At 40.5% G+C, this 18,208-nt stretch overlaps 1 pseudogene; it reads right to left on the bottom strand.

Moving 5' to 3' along the window:
- Positions 1-725: 725 nt before the first annotated feature.
- The window catches only part of LOC134757947 (centriole and centriolar satellite protein OFD1-like), a 318,779-nt pseudogene continuing 301,296 nt past the window's right edge, over positions 726-18,208 (bottom strand).

Raw genomic sequence — 18,208 nt, 5'->3', positions numbered from 1 at the left:
CTAGGGAATGACTTAGGATAAATTATTTATCACTGAAATATCATATATTGCTTAAAATCTATTTCAAAAAAACAATAATTGATTCTTCCTTTCACCTGCAATTAGTCGATTATTACTAACGATGTAGTCATCCTTTATTTCAAGTTGTCACCTGAGAATCAGAATGCGTTTCTCAGTTATCTTTCTAGAAAGCGCATTATCAATGCAGGAGCCTATGTATGGCACAGGTGTACTTGAGATCACTTAACCCGACATTGTGTAAACTTCAAAGTGCCTCAGTACTAAAGCCATGGATAAAAAGTCCATCAAAACCCCACCCCGATCCTATAAAGCTCAAACACACAAAATGAATGGTCATGTTGTCACAAGGTAACTGAAATAATCACATTTCAGTTGGTCTCAACCGACGCAAAGAGCAAAGAAGAAAATTAAATTTACACAGCATACAATAGGCTCAATCAGAAATGATAATTAGACAGTCATTTCCAATCCTCCTGTACTATCAGCCCACCCACAACCAATGTAAGAATTGTTGTGCCAAGGGACTAAGAACGGTCCTGAGAGGCAAATGCCGAGAGCATTATATCCGAATTAGCAATACCCAAAGGCACATTTTTGCAGTTTCACTTCTCTTTCCCAGATGTTACAAGCTGCCCTTTTGATTCCAAAAGGATAAAGAAACACTCCTGTTGGGAACAGCCTCCAAACTCTAACACTTACCAAAATCATATGAAGATTCCTAAAGCCAGACAGACACCATGCAGTCCGTGGTGGCTGTCACAATGGTACCAAATAGTTCACTAGCTCCATAACTACGTAAAATTAACACACATACATTTATTTATTTATTTCTAAATATTTGGTAACTAGAGCAACTTCCATGTTAGTTGTTCTAGTATAGGACTCGACATAGAAGATGTGGGTAAAATACATCATTTAAAAATCGATTTTAACAATATTAACTTTAAATGTAAATGGACTAAATGCTCCAATTAAAAGACACAGACTGGCAAATTGGACAAAGAGTCAAGAACCATCAGTGTGCTCTATTCAGGAAACCCTTCTCACGTGTAGAGACACACATAGGCTCAAAACAAAAGGATGGAGGAAGATCTACCAAGCAAATGGAAAACAAAAAAAGGCAGGGGTTGCAATCCTAGTCTCTGATAAAAAGCTGCTGTATTTTTTAAAAATAGAATTTGTTTAAAGAACAACCTCAAGAAACCTGTGCACCTACTATGTAATAAAATATCAATGTCAAATAATGAGGGAGGCAATAAAAACAGGCCAAATAAATGCCCAAAAATCCTGAGTTGAGTCACATCCTTGTGGCACATTTACCACAAATATTAACTGCGTATTTTTTATGTCCCAGATCCTTTTCCACCTATGGAAACATTAACACATGGGCACAATGTCTTAGCCCTGTGATATTATCCACTGGTACACAAAACTTAGAGTTTTGTACACCAGAAAAGCCAAAGAAACCGTAGTTGCCCTTATTTTCCTTTCCCTATATCACATTTGCCTCACATAGTTAATTTTAGCTCTTTTCTTTTCATTCCTGCTTTGCAGAATCGTGAAGGAATAAAAGACACATGCTCACTGACAAACACTGTGACCACTAATGTAATTTCTATATTGTTAGATATCCCCATCTGTGTGGCAGTATGAGTAGGGTAGAGAAAAAAAAAGTCAATGAAAGTGATTATAATCCCAATTTTACAGCTTTATCAACTGGGCAAGCTGAGCAAGTAACAAGGTGACCTGAAAATTAAAGCAAATCGCAGCCCTCAATAAATGTTAGAGAAGCCATGAGTAAGAAAAGCAGAGGATTTGCTTCTCTGCATCTTACCTTTTAAAAGCTACCTTAACTCAACTGCAGGAAAGCTATTGGCTATTGATGAAAATATGTAGTTTTTTCAAACACTGAAGTTTGCATAGGATGTGAAACATAGACTACTTCCTCAGTTTTCATTATGTTTACACTAACTTAATTTAAACATATTAAGGCTTCAAAAGTGTCAAAAAATTACATTAGCCATTCATTTCTAAGATTTTGGTCATAGGTCTCCTCAAGACACTTTATATTCTGCTATTGCCTCCTAAGTGCCTCAGTCATGGTGTTATGTTTTTCTTCCTGAAGCTTCTGGGTTCTGAAAATAGCAAAGGTACAAAAAGTAAATAAACTACAATAGCTGAGGTAACACATTAAGAAAAAAAAATTGAGTGTTTTTGATTCGACAGACTAAAGCTGCTACATGACTATTACTACTGGGAAGCAGAAGAAAAGAGCTAGAAGTCCTCAGTGTGTGAACTAATGTACTTACAGTACACTGAAACTGGCAGAGCCATGGGACGGTGGTATCTGACTGAGGGGGGTTGTGAGTGTCTCAAGAGCAAAGTGATTTCTCATAGAAGACAATTAAAACTTAAACAATAGTTGCAGGTGAGTAATGGTCAAAGTCAATAGTGGGATGAAAGAAGGATCCTATTAGTTACAAAGTGAGAAACGTGGATTTACGTACTTCATTTTTTATAATGCTGTTTCTAACTGTGGGCTTTAATTTATTATCCCATAGATATTTAAGGTAGAATATTCATTTTTTGTCATTTATTAATCTATCAGAGGTAGCCAAGTGTGGTTGCCAGAACCTATAATCCCAGCTTTTCAGGAGGCTGAGGCAGGGGGGTCACTTGAGCTCAAGAGTTGGAGATGAGCCTGGACAACATAGCAAGGCCCTGTCTCTTAAAACAAAACGGACAAACAAACAAACAAACAACAAAAACCTAGAAAACAAAAACCGTTGTTTAAATATGGGAAACATACCCAAAGAGAGGGCAAAAGATGAAAGAATCAATATGGGTGCCCAAATACTTAAGAACAGAATGGTCTTCGTAGTGAGACTTCAGATCAACCATAGCACCAATTCCCAAGCCTGGGAGGTGGGTTCACAGGTGCTGAGATCCAGCCATTCTGAGAAGTGCTACAAAGCACTGACTAGTCTAAGGAAAGTTAAAGGCTCTAGGTAATAGCTTCCTCTGCTGGTAATCTGGAAAGCCATGGAGAGGTAAAAAAGTACACTTGCTTTGTATATATCCTGAGAGAGAGGAAATTGGAGTAGAGAAAATTGAGGTAGGGAAGTGGTAAACTCTCTCTGCCAAAATGTTGTTCCTTATTTTTTTTGCTCTCTCTTCATTAACTTACCCTTTCATTATTGCCAAAAGAAGAGTAAGGTAAGGAGAGGTTGGAATCAAATAAATCAAATCTGTAGAAGTGAGAAAGCAACATGAAAGAAGATGGAGGCACATTCTTTAATGAACTAAGATTCCTGGAGTATCTATGGTTGTCAATTAACAAAACATACCCGGTGGAAAATAAGGCCTATTGCACAAGCTAAAGACAGATGAGCTAGCTGTCAATCCCAGGTAAGAGCTGAAGAATGAAATATTTGTGAGCACGTAGAAAAAGCGAATAACAAAAGATAAATATTTTCACCCAGTGAAAAAAGTAAAGTCAGACTACCATACTTTCTCTGTTGAGCACAGATCTGGTAAAAGCTGCAGGTGTAAAAATATGGAACTCAGTTACTGTACATAAACACACAGAACTACCAGACCTGAGGAACTGAAGTTAACTGCAAAATGTATGATCTGTTCAAGTATTAATAGCCTCTCCAAATTTTCTGTCTGGTCTTATTGTAAGCTGGTGGTAGCATCTCAATCTCTTTTTCAACTTAATGTTTAATATTTCAAAAGCAAAATGTTAGTGTTTGTTCCTCTTAATTTGTACTTCATAATTCTAGGTGATATCACCTTTATAAACAAGAACTCTACTTGGCAATAAACATTAGCACATTTTGACATATATATAGGAATTTTTTTACTCTCATAATTCTGAATTTCGAAAATAGACAGGCATACTTACAATTCAAAAGCTTCAACCCTCTGCTTCAGCACTGCTTCTCTTCCTCCTAGCAAATCCATGGTTCTTACTTAAAATTGCCTTTGGCCATACATTTTTTTTTAATTTCAATCTACATAGAAAATCGTTAATGTTTAGCAAGAAAACTGATGAAAGCCAAACTGATGTAAATGAATATAGTTTCCTAAATTCCACAAAGCAACAATTCCACCTTCAAGAGAGTCCAACTTGGCTAGTTACTGTGGCCCAAAACTGTAATCTTAGCACTTTGGGAGGCCAACGGGGTCAGATCACCTGAGGTCACGAGTTTGAGGCCAGCCTGACTAACATTGTAAAAGCACATCTCTAACAAGATGCAAAAATTAGCCAGGGATCGTGGCAGGCACATGTAGATTCTGCTGCTCAGGAGGCTGAATCAGGAGAATCACCTGAACCTGGGAGGCAAAGGTTATGGTGAGCAGATAATTACCACTGCACTCCAGCATCAGTGACAGAGTGAGACTCACTCTCAAAAAAAAAAAAAAAAAAAAAAAATTCCAGCTGTGAGTTTGAATCTTTTCAACCTGTTGGAAAGCAAAGTTTCAAACTTATTCAACTAGATATTCTAGCTGCATACAAATTGACTCTCCTAAATGCTGTTAAACTACATTTTCATGTGTTCTTAACATCACTTAGGTAATATATGTTACTTAGTGCTTTAACATCCCTCAGTGCTTTCTCTAAAAAAACTTTCTTTTTGATGGGGTCCTGCCCTATTTCACAGGCTGCCATGCACTGGTGTGGTCTGGACTCACTGCGGTCCTTGCCTCCTGGTTTCAAGGGATCCTCCTACCTCAGCCTCCCAAGTAGCTGGGACTACAAGCACATACCGGCAAGTCCGGCTAATTTTTTGTATTTTTTATAGAGATGGGGTTTTTTCATGCTGCCCAGACTGCTCTTGAACCTCTGGGTTCCAATGATATGCCCACCTCAGCCTCTCAAAGTGCTGGGACTGCAGACATAAGCCACCACACCCATTAAGCAAAATTTGATAAGGTCTTCAGGAAGAACCATTGAACAAAATGTGCATTCTACAATAAAACTCCAAAAGAATATAGTCCCACAGTTTTTAGTGGTGGTGCTGTCTGAATGTTTCAGTTCATGGGTCATTCTGACTCGCAGTTAGTAAGTTCATATGAACTCCTAAATGAATGGGCCATCCTTCCATTTATGTTTTCACAGAGCAACAATTTACTAACTACATAACAAATATAAAGCAGCATACTCAGAACTGGATATGCAAAGGTAGACAGATACAGTCCCCATCTCTAAAGACCTCACAATTTAGTCAGGGAGAAACAATCACAATAAGATATGATAATTTCATAACCGAGGTAAATAAAGACTGCATGCAGGAACGAGACCTAAGAGATTCACTCAGTGGGAGTCAGGGAAGATATCACCAGGGTGGCAGTCCAGCTGTGTCTTGAAAGACAGTGTGGTTTTATCAGGAAGAGAAAAAGATTGACATTCAAGGTGAGGAAACACAAGCAAGGAAGTTTTCATGAGGATGACAATCATCCTCAAAGCTTTCAGATACTTGCAGTTAAATAAACAGGAATCTAGTCAACACCTATCTTGAAGATGAAGTTATTAGTCTAAACACAATCCAAACATCTCAAAGATCTGTGCTTGTGACATTCATTCTTATAGATGGAGCAAGCCCAATTCCCAGGAATGCTATACAAAATTGCAGAGGGTGTGCCCTTAGCATTAAACAACTAGGTCTCATTGAGAAGGCCCAAGCAAGACTTGGCGCTAGGGTGAAGCCTTGCTACTTTTAGCATCTGGCAGCAGCAGTTGTCAATGTAGGCCAAACATAATGCTGTAAATCCAGTGTGGTCTAAGACATACCCTTAGAAACAGAATATGATTTCTTAAAATACAGATTCGATCCTACTTTCTGACATATAGACTCCCTGCCACTCTTCATGCTCACCTTCTCTTGCCCAGTTACTTCCCGGATGACCAGATCAAACGGCCACATGGATGACCTTTGCAGTCCTGGTGACTGCTTTACCTCAGAGACCTTGAACTTTGCTCATTTCCATGGATGGCTCCATCCAATGGGTGCACAGTGCATTTGGTTTCCAGTTTCCACCTGAAACCTAATCCTGCAATTCTGTACTCTTGGACAATTGTTATAATTCCACCTGCCAGTCTCTCCAGATCTAGTCCTTGATCCCTGTGACTGCTACTTAACCCTCACATTACCCCTGGGTTAGCTGCCACTTGTCCTCTCCTCTGCTTCCTTTCACTATGCAAGATAATTCCAGAATCTTAATGGCAGTTAAATAGGCTGCCATTCTCACATCAAATAAGTTAGGCTCTGCAAAGTTCCAGCCTTAAACTTCTCCATCTTTCCACCCTCATTGAAAGGTGCTGAAGAGAAAGATGCTTACAATTCCTCCCCAGACCTACCAAAACACAAAAATAAAAATAAACTCACCTACAAGCACATGGTTTGGTCTCACTTAATTTCAGGCTCCCCCAACTACTGCTGGGCCCTCAATACAGGTGAGCAATCCTCTGTGCTTTAAAGAGCTGTTCTTCTGTTACACACATGAGCTACTCTGCACCTCTGAGCTGCTCCTAAAACCCATGATCTAATCCTCTAATCTGTCTGAGAAGATGGAGGTTATTTAGGGTGTGTTTCTCATAATCCCAACTTGACTGTTCCCCTTTGACATTCATCCTTTTCCACTTGTCCCAGAAGGAGCAAGTCTGTGCATACATTTCAAGGCCCACCCTTCTTTTTCTTCGCATTCTTGATCCCAGTTTCTAATGCTACTCTGGGGACTTGTTACCTCAGTTGTATCATCTCCTTCCTGGATCTTGAGCCAACCTACTAATAGCTACAGGAAGTAGTTGCACAGTAAACAATTTGTATATACCACCTCTTTGAATTCTCTCAAGGATACTCTTTTCCCAAAAAATGACGACTTCAGACTCTGATTGGCAAGCCTTCTCAAAATCCTTCCAGTACACGCTTAATTTCTTCTCATCCTGTTTTTTTTTTTTTTGCTTTTGTTTTAATTTTTGCTATCTCAGCATCTTTACAAAACTTTAACTGCAAATTGATCACAAAAAATTAAAAGTTTTAACTATTATGCTATAAGAAGAGTAAAAAATACTCTCTCCACATCTAGGCTCAACATGAAGGCTCTGTCCAAATATATTACACTTATTTCATCTCCAGTTTTATGTCACTCACTGTATTTGTAGTACTCACTCAAAAGGCATAAACAAATGTCAACAGAAATAAAAATAATATGCACAACAGTAGAGTATCCCATTCTTTATTAAAATTTAAAATTTCTAGATTTTTTTGATATACCAAAGTTTAAGACTTTAGAAGACTCTTTGGGAAACAAGCCCCACAACAACCAGCAGATACCCCCAGTCTGGCGGAGACAAAGGAGTTAGAAAGAGACAGAATAAGTGTTTAAAAGGCAGGTCCAAGGGACTGGAGCATTGGAGGCTTGCTCATGGCTCAGAGTTCTTGGGCTCCACCCAATTTGTTGGTTTACAAGCTCTTTGATCTTTTGACAGATGGGAGTGGGAGGAAGGGATGAGGAAAAGCGTTAATCAGTGAAGGAGAACTCATCATTCAATAAGATGTATAGCCGTGGCAGTTTATGTGAATTTCCTTGAGGAAAGGCGTGTGTCTAAACTACTTAAGATCTTTAACTTATTGGGACTGAAACAGGTGGGAGTGGGTTTCAGGAGGAGCCAAGATGTTTGATCATACCCCACTGCTTCAAGGGAGTGTTATCTCCCTGAGCAACCTGTGGAATGCCGCTGAGTGATTATGCTCTCAGGGCTTAAGACAAAGGCAATAAGAAGACTTTTCTCCTCAGAGGCTGCCCACTGCTCTCCATGGGTGTCTCACACAGGGGAGATCAACTCAACTGGCACCCCAGAAACTCTCTTTCCCACATTTCCCCCTTTTTTGTCTTTTTTTATTTTATGTGTTTATTAATAACCACCATTGCTATATCACGGCCCATTCACAGTATCTGGCTTCTCTCTCAAGGTGCCATCTGCATCTGTCGACTAAAAACAAACAGCATACATAGACACAAACCAGAGTAAAATTTGCAATTGTTGATCCATCTATGGTTTTAATCCACTTTAAAGGAATGGTATTAGAAAGGCCATCAGTGGCTCCAGCAAGAATATCAGTTCCAGGCAACAGCATGAGATGAGCCTGAGATGCCTCAAAAACTTGTTTTTTTCGTTTAGCAACATCTAGTGTTAAATTATGTTCTTTTCCTTCTGGTGACATCTAGTCATCTCCCAGCGAAGTTCAGTGGCATTATAAGAGCTAGGAGTAATACAAAAATCAGAAGTATTCCAATCACATTGAATTTGAATTCTATGCTCCCAGCTCATAATCCAATCTCCCATCTAAATTACTGTTTGACGGAGATCATTAATTTGATTTGTGAATTTTTTATCTATTTGGCTTCAGGAGTTCCAAAGCTTAGAAGAAATTTTCTGCCAACTATCCACAAAGCCCGCAGTTTGAATAGAAGAGTGCAAAGGAACATCAGCAGCAGCAGCAGCAGTAGCTGTGACAGCAATAAGGCCCGTGATCACAGGTATTAAAGTAAATATGAATCTCTTTGATCTATTAAGTATTCCTTTTAGTACTTCAGTGATAATATGTATGGAGGGAGAGACCTCCCAAGGTCTACTTCGGTAAACAGGTATCCAAACTCCTTCTCAGGCCCCAACCGGTAAAAATGCTGTTATCTTTTTTAAAGGTAGAATTAATGCAGGTAAAAAGATGACAGTTAAGACATGATATGGTTTGAGAGTCAGGTAGGATATTAGTTTTTCCCACTACCAACATAAAAGGAGTTTTAACAAAACTGTGCAATGGGACCATCCAATTACAGATAACGGCTACAACAAATCAAAGCATTGTTTTTTTACTATGGGTCTCGGTTTTACATTCTCCATTCCAAATCCAAACTGGGGTTTGAGCGATCATTAATTTCCACAATTCTGGATGTTCTGGACTTATAAATGGATTAATCATTTTTGGGCTTGGAGGAGCCATACCATTCTCCTCCCACTCTATAGGGTAATTTGTTTCAATTCTTCTGTATAATTTTGGTGCATTATCTGGGTAGTCATTTGCAAAAGGAGTCCCTCTACAATCATTGCGCTGTCCAGCAAATTTACTGCAAAGTGTCTCCTAGAGACCAAATCAATGATGATTTTATAGGAATTATTTACAGTAATTTGCAATACAATCTTTCCAGGTTAGAACCTCTACCTTTTCAGATCACTTAGTGGTCTGCCTAGGGCAGGGCTTCTTATGAGGTTTAAATTCATCAATCTGGCAATGTGTCATAACATAGCCATGCTCAAGGAATTTAGTAGTGTCCAAAGATTAAAATGTTCCCCTGCTGACTGCATGAATAGAGGTTTTTGATCCCTTATGTTTAGGGACATAAACCATCCAAATTTGTTTATCATTATTTAAACATCCTGCTGCTGGCCCCAGACAGATGGGAGGAAAGTGATAACCAATGGAAACATTCATTAATATTCCCGACTCCTCTGGATGAGTAGCACCTTTGTTATCTGTTGGTCCAGGCATCAAGGGGCTATCATTAACATAAACCTCCACTGGGGGGGGGGGCGGGTCTCACCATGTAACTGGCCCAATCAGTGGTGGGAAAGGAAGGCAGGCCCAATAAGTGTAATTTTGATCTGCCTCTCCCTTAATAAGTCTTACTGCTGCCTGACATTCTGTATTAGCATTTTCATAAGCAAGCAACTGAGCGATCACTTTCCTGGCATGAGAATCTGAAATAGTCTTTTGAGCCGCGTCTTGCAAATGGGCGATAAAATCTGGATAAGGTTCCTTTGGAACCTGTTGAACTGAGCTAAAAGAATGATAAGTAGCAGGAGGGTCGTGAATTTTTTCCCAGGCTCTTAGGCATATAGTTCTGAGCTGATCAACAGCCTCATCACCCATTACCATTTATTGATTTACAGTACCCCATGCCTGTCCGATTCTAAGCAATTGATCAGATGTGATACTAATAGCAGGCTGGGCTTGAGCATTTCTGCATGACTGATTTGTTGCTTCATCCATCCACCCAGTTTAAATTGGAGAAATTCAGAGGGGGACAGGGTGGATCGGGCTAATGACTCCCAATCCATAGGTATTAAATGCCAGTTATAAGACACAGATTGTAAGAAGAAATGAACACAAGGAGAATTTGGCCCATATTGTCCAATTGCTTGCTTTAAGTCCTTTAATACTTCAAAAGGAAATGGCTCCCGGCATGCTTCAGCATGTTCTCCAGGCTCCTCAGCTGGCAAAATAATTACTGGAAACTGCCAAGCATCCAAATCCCCCATTTCTCATGCCTGGTGAATAGATGCCTGGATTGTCTTTGTGCCATAATTTGTATTTTCGCTGGCTCATGGCGTTCCTTTACCATAATTAACATGTGGACAAGCCTGGATCATTTCCCTCACCATAATTGGCTGTTGGGCGAGCCTGAAGCTTCCTTTCACCAAAGTTAATGGTGCGGCATGTGACAATGTGAGCGGCAAGCCAAGTCGCAGCCTTCCGTATCAAAAATTCATAAGGCTGAGGCAGGGGTGGCTGTTTCAGACGTTCCCCTAAAGGCGTGGTAGGTGGCACTCTTTCTGCAGTAGGTGGAACTGTTTCTTTCATAAGTTTTTGGGGGTTAGCATATATATCTTCCCAGTTCTCCCTCTTTTTTCAAACTAGACTGTGATGGTTCACTTTGCTGACTATCAGACTCCTGATTATTAAACTTTTCTGTTATCCCGAAACTCCTCCTCCTCACTGGCAGTGCAGAAAGGCTCCAGTGCAGTTTTAATTGCTGACCACACAGACAAAGAGGAAAAGGGAATATCATGGCCTTCTTGTTGTGCTGGCTTTAAGTCTGATCCAACCTTCTCCCAGTCTTTTACATTCATGGTTCCATATTCTGGGAACCAATGAGAAAACTTCTCTATGAGATGGAACAAAGATGTGAGATTTGGGGTACTCACAATTACCCCTTGCAGCACAGTAACTGCCACACCAGGCTTAAGTAATTAGCAAACCTATTTTCTGCCTGTCCCGTATTTTCCCGAGGTTACCCTGGAATTTCCCGAGTGCCCTACTTACCCATTGAGCTTGAAGTGAAAACATACTGGGGCGTCCTTAGTCATGCTTCACTTTCCACTCTCTGGTGTTTATTCACCGGGTTATTTGTAGAGATTATGTGGAGCACTGCGTTCTGCACCAGAGGCTGGGGAAACCACCCCACACCAACCAGCAGGTACCCTTAGTTTGGCTGAGGCAAAGGAATTAGAAAGAGACAGAGTGAGTGTTTAAAAGGTGGGTCCAGGGGACTGGAGCCTCGGAGGCTTGCTCACGGCCCAGAGTTCTCAGGCTCCGTCCAATTTATCGGCTTACAAGCTCTTTGTTCTTAGGTCAGACGGGAGCGGGAGGAAGGGATGAGGAAAAGGATTAACTAGTGAAGGAGAACACATGAATCATTCAATAAGATGAATAGCAGGGGCGGTTTCTGTGAATTTCCTTGAGCAAAGGCGTTTGTCTAAACTACTTAAGATATTTAATGTAATGGGACTGAAACAGATAAGAGCAGGTTTCAGGAGGAGCCAAGATGTTTGATTATACTCCACTGCTTCCAGGGAGTGTTATGTCCCTGAGCAACCTGTGGAATGCTGCTGAGTGTTTATGCTCTCTGGGCATAAAGACATGAAGGCAATAAGGAGACTTTTCTCCTCAGAGGACGCCCATGGCTCCCCATGGGTGTCTCACACAGGGGAGACCAACTCAACTGGCATCCCAAAAAGTGTCTTTCTCACAGAAGACAAACAAAAATGTCACTTTTGTTAACAGTAACATGGTAAAGCTTACGTTTTGACACATTTCTGCCTGAACTTGCTCTTTCATTTCTCTCCCATATTCATTTCTCTTTATCTCAAAAGACTCACACTTGATATGCTGAGGGTAACAATCTGCAAACTGATCATCAATAAGCTGAAGTTTCTCAGCTATTATAAAATGACATGTCAAATGACATAGAAGCATGGTCAGGTGTGTAAGAGGCCAGGCCCCTTTTTCCAAAGTAAAGAGTATGCTTAGGGGAAAGCATGGCTGTCTGCAACTTACTTTGAAATACACAAAAAAGAAAGATGGATGTATGGATAAACACATAAAAGTAATGAGGGATATATAATGCTAATGTAATAGTGGAATTAAGGTGAGAGGTTTATAAGTCTTTGCCAGAATCGATTCAACTTTTCTATATGTTTGAAAATGTTCCTCATAAAATGTTGGAGGAAATAGAAATCCAAGAGTACCGTTTAAGTCAGAAAATAGTGGAGTCTCTTCCTGCGCACTATGTGCTGAGGAAGAGAGCTCTTTATTGGACTTTAAAGTTGACTTCAGATTCTAAACAATAACTTTAAGAGAATCAAAATCATGTACTTCAATGCCTCTACTTTGCAGGTAAAGAACAAATGCCGATATAGCTGACAAAAGTGATTACATAACCGCATAGCCAGGACTAAAATGAGACCTACTGACTCTTTCTTCCATTAGTCGAGTGGGCCTGAAAGCAACTATGGATCAAAGTCAACCACACAGCAGAGTGCAAATATGGACCCAGTGTGCAATCTCGACCATGTGTAATACACACCAAAAAAGTATGCCCAGAGGGAAAAAGCCTGGCAGAAGTAGACGATAACATTGATAGTGTTTGTCCCTGGTAGGCATCACTTTAGATATGTTTTTCCATCTAGTTTTCTGTATTTTTCAAATGTTGTCCAATACAGGACTTTCTAGCCACATGGGGCCATTGACACCGGAACGGTGACCAGTCTGAACTGAGATGTGCCTTAAATCCTTAAATGTAAAAAACACACGAGATTTCAAAACTCAGTGCAAAAAAAAAAAAAAAAAGAAAAAAGAAACCGGAAAAAAGAAAAACAAAGTGAAATATCTCATTCGTATTTTTTATGTTGAACACATGTTTGAATTTATCTTCTACCATGTTACGGTTACTATTTAAGAATAAGGAAGGCCAAAACATCCATTAAGTACATGAGTTTAAACAGCTGTCTCCCATCTCTAATGAGCACAAAACTGAAGGTCAGGATGGTATTGTCGAACGGCTATGTAGTACAAAAAGCTCCAGATCATGGTTGGGAGAATTTGGACTTCACTAGCTGCTCTGAGGCAGGTTGAATGTTTTCAATTTGCTCTCCCTCTGAGCACCTCAATTTCCTCAACTATAAAATGAAGTGATGAGCCAATGACTTCTCTACTTCTCTGCAAAACAAATAGCCTATAATCTTCAACCTTGGTGGCTGCAAAGTTAAGACAAGACATGAGGAAGGACCTCCCAGTTAAGGGAGGTAAAACTAAACAAACAAGGAAGATTATGGGCCTTTGAATCCCTGCATGCTTTGGCCAGTGTAGCCCTGGCATGCATGAGGCCAGGAAATGACACTGGAGAGCACTTCCTGGGCCCCCAGGATGATTCCAGAAAAAATAAATTCACTTGTTGCCTGCAGGTTGCATCCCTCTAGTTCAAGAAGGAACCACACAATTTGGTAAATCAGGTAACTTCCTTCATTCAAAATGAAAACAACACAACTGAAATTAAGAAAGAAGACTATAATTACCTAGAGAATCTCTGATAAACATCGAAGTTGTCTCTGTTTCCATGTTACAGTTCTTTTCAGCTTGATGATATTCTGCCAATTCTTGTAATAAATGCATACAAAAGCCTAAAAAACACAATGCATTCAGTTTTTCTTTCAGAGCTTTCAGCCACTGCTCAGTCACTGTTTACACAATCTTAGTCTTATGACAATATCATTTTATACATCATATATCTTTATTTTTGTAGGGACAGAGTCTTGCTCTGTTACAAAGGCTGGAGTGCAGCAGTGTAATCACGGCTCGCTAAAGCCTCGAACCCTTGGGCTCAAGCAATCCTCAATTTCCAGTCTCCCAAGTAGCTGGGATTAGAGGCACCTATCACTACCCACCATGTGAAGCTAATTTTAATTTTTGTAGAGACAGGGTCTTCCTATGTTGCCGACGCTGGTCTCAAACTCATGATCTCAAGTGATCCTACTGCCTGAGCCTCACAAAGTGCTGGGATCACAAGCATGAGCCACTGTGCCCAGTCATAGCTTCTAAGAATAAATCTGAAGAAAGGCCTTTCCAAGCATGCTACAAAACGTGACAGGAATAATGATCAATATTCATCAATTTAACAACATAAAAATTGAAATTTTACATGTGGTATAAAATAAAAAATACACTGCAATAATATGGAGTCATAAGTGTTACAGGAGTTATTAAGAAGTCATTTTAAGCAGATAGAGAAAACCAGGGGTACTTGGAATGGTTTTGTCTCATTTAAAGCAGCTCCAGGAAAGTTTCTTGTCTAGCAGGAAACCACTGGCTCTTAGAGCCTGGCCCGCAAACTGTGACACAAATGCCCGCCATTAGAAACTGACTCCACCCAAACATGGCTTCCCGCCCTCTTCTCCTTGACCTTGCCCCCACATGCGCCTGGCCACATGGCCACCTTTACATATCCCCACGTATGCAGAACATCGTGGCACCCCACATCTGCATATTAAAATTCTAGGGCGGGAGGGCCAGTTTTTAGGGGCTATGTGAGTGACATCCCTGGTCAAACCAATCCCCTGAACCTATGCAAATCAGGCACCACCTCCTCCAGCCTCCTCAGGTAACTGGCTGGCTTCTGCCTCAATTGGGGTTTCCTCTCTCGGCTTTGGAGCCCCTTCTTCCCTCTCTCTTTGTACTGGAAGCTTCTCCCTTCTTTCTTCTTCCGTCTTTCTTTCCTATTAAACTCTCTGCTCCTTAAAACCACCGCACGTGTGTCCGTGTGGTTCTACCCAATTAGCAGGATACAAAAGCCCTATTGTTTCTCCACTCATCAGAGCTGAATCATTTTGGTGTATTGGCTGGGAATCCAAGGTACAGTCTCCGTCAGAGTGGTGAGTATGCAAGCAAGCTTAAAACCCGTTCTATCATTCTGAGGTGCTCTTAGCCTCTATATTAAAAATAAATCCAATAAATCAATGGGAATCCATCAGCCTAGAATGTATGCTTAGCATCGACTGCCATAATAAAAACATGGATGTGAGGCTTGCTGGGGAGAACATGGAGAACAGCACATTACACGTGGGTATTCAGTTTCTGGCCAGTGTAGCCCTGACATGATTCAGAGGCCTATGGTCTGTATGCAGCTCAACAGCCCATTCAGGGTGTTTGCAGAGAATCCTTAACTATCCTTTTGCAAAACTCTTCTTCTCCATCTCCAGCCTCTTACTCCTTCTCTGCACGAAATGGGCGGGGATTGTTACAGTCAGTCTAGGAACAGAGCTTTCCGCCTTTTCCTCTGTGGTGAGGTTACTTGCTACCACTTCTCTGGTGAGTGCATAACATTTCTAAGCCAACACCTCCACCTATTGAAAATGGAAATCCTCTAAGAAGCACACTTCTTTCCTCTTTTTTTCAGTACACGTCCAAAGCTTTCTTTTATACTTTTACAAATCAGGCTCTAGGCCTCTTCTGGGATGGGCAGTTTCTGCCTTTAGCAATTAGGAGTAAGGTGTTTTCTGTAGCCAAATTTCAGTCTCTATAGAGTCCCACTGGCAGGAAAATCATCCACCACTTGGTTCCTATGTTCCTTTAAAGCATCTATTCTCTCTCCTGTTAAGACAATACTTAATTAGTAAGAGGACTTTAAGTCCAGAAGTTAATGGGAACCATTTCACTATGGATAAATGCTTTAGTACTGGCCATAACAGCAGAATATAGAGTTTTATCTAGCAGACACTCCCCTTACAGGGGTCTTGCCTAATTGCATGGTTTTTCCTGAAATCTATTTTTTAAGAAAGGCATACAGACAACACAAGCCTAACAAATAAAAGGGAAATAAAGGACAGAGTGGTAAGACTGCTTGTGGAAGACATAACTAAGACCTAAAACTTTAGTTTCTCTGGGGCTATGGCTTAAAGTTTCATGACTGCCGTCATTGGTGTCACATTTAAATGGGTGCTGAAATTCAGGAGCAAAGAAAAAAATAGTTACAGAACGCCCCCTACTGTACTATTCTCCATTCTGGTTAACATACTGAAAGGAAAGAGACTAAACAAGTGCCTTTATTCTTACCTCTTTTCTAGATTGGTAACAGATCATCTTTAACATCCACTGCCTTGTAAAAAAAATATATATATCTACATATATATATATATATATATATACACACACATACCCACATATATGTATATTTATATACCTATACATATATGTATATTTCTATATATCAGCATATATATATTTATAGAGAGAGAGAGAGAGGAGAGAGAGAGAGAGAGAGAGAGAGTGTGTGTGTGTGTGTGTATGGGGTGTGAGACAGAGTCTCACTCTGTCACCCAGGCTGGAGTGCATTGGTGAATTCTCAGCTCACTGGAAACTCTGACTCTTGGGGTCAAGCGATTCTTGTGCCTCAGCCTCATGAGAAGCTGGATCTACTGGCATGCACCACCACACCTGGCTAGTTTTAGTATTTTTAGTAGAGACGCGGTTTCACCATTTGGTCAATCTAGTCTCAAACTCCTGACCTCATAATCTGCTGGCCACAGCCTCCCAAAGTGATGGGATTACAGGCATGAATCACCGCACCTGGCTGAGAGTATTTTAAAGCACTGGCACTCCTTCAACCCTGAAGCTTTGAAGAAAAACTTTCTTATTTACTTTTGCACAATGCCGTGGCCTTCTTACCACACCTTTGTAAGTGTTGCAAAATAATCCAGCCCATTTAGCAATCATGTCAGGTAGGCCGAAAGACAAAAATTCCCCAAAATTAAAGAAGCAAGTTTCAGGGGAACCATGTGAGGATTCCCTTTTTTGGGACCCCTTCAAATTCTCTTCTCATTGGAGGAACTTTGGAAAGTAAAGGGAGGGTTATGCCAACTTTCTGATGGTCCTGATAGGCACATAGAAGCTTTCCAAAATTTAACTTATGTATTTGATCTCTTATGAAGGAATGTTTTTCTGCTCCTAAGCTAAACCCTAACTTTGGTGAAAACAGACAGCTCTGCAAGCAAAAGAAAACTGTGGAGATGAGCAATGTATCTTCTATAGGAGGCTAAAAGGGAAAAGAGAAAGTAGGGTAGGCAAGGAAATAGGGGAAATACCATTCCCAATAGGGAAAGGGGCAATACCTCTTGAAAACCCTAATCGGAACTCCTTTCTCTAGTGTTTTTCCTTTTTTGGTGATTTAAAATGGCTTCTCTCTCTTTTGTAACGTTCGTCCAACCTGGGAAAAGTTAAGTTTCCATACCTTAAAATGCTTGGCTTAGAGTTCAGCTAGAAGAAAGGAAACTTAGAAGCCCGAAATGCTGGGAACAGGGTAAAAATTTCTTACCAGTTGGGCTTTTGGCTTCTCTCTCCCTGTACAAAGTAGCAAAAAAGGAAATAAGGATTATTGTTTATATTCGATGTAAATTTATAAATAAAAAAAGATTTGTGAGGTCGGCCTTAAGTTGTAGACAATTTGTGTGTGTTGCATGTCCTTCTGTTTAGTTCTGTCAACAAAGGGGTGTCTTAACTCAGGGTGAAGCCCCAGGAACCCGGAAGCCTGCTGTTCAAGCCAAACCAACTGAATGGACAGTAAAAAACTGGGCTACAATCCCACATCTTGTTCCATGTCCTTGGGAACATAACCTGTAACCATGTGGCAATACTTTGTTTTAGTCTCTGCCATTTTACAAAGGTGGCTTTCTTCTTCCACTAAGTCAGTTCATGGGTGAGGGCCACAAAATCTGATAAGCCAGTTATTCAATCTGGGTGGTCCCAGCTGATCCATCAAGGGCAGGGTTTACAAAATATCTTAAGCACTGATCTTGAGAGCAGTTTAGGGAACGTTAAAACCACGTGGCCTCTGGCTCCCTGACACCTGGGCCATGGTCCCTAAGCTTGTGGCTAGCTTGCTGTTCTGGTTTCTAGGCAAGAGGAAAGTATATCTTGGGAAGCAGCTGTTATCATCTTTGTTTTAGACTGTAGACTGTAAACCAGGCTCCTCCTAAAGTTGGTTCAGCCTAAGCCCAGCGATTAGCAAAGACAGCTTGGGGGCCGGAAATGAAATAGATTTGTTCCGGTCAATTCTCTTTCACTGTCTC

Source organism: Gorilla gorilla, chromosome Y (genome assembly GCF_029281585.2).
Source record: "Gorilla gorilla gorilla isolate KB3781 chromosome Y, NHGRI_mGorGor1-v2.1_pri, whole genome shotgun sequence".
NCBI classification, from domain to species: Eukaryota; Metazoa; Chordata; class Mammalia; order Primates; family Hominidae; genus Gorilla; species Gorilla gorilla.
Note: the sequence above shows the minus strand (reverse complement) of the source record. Positions and strands in the feature narration are given on the sequence as shown.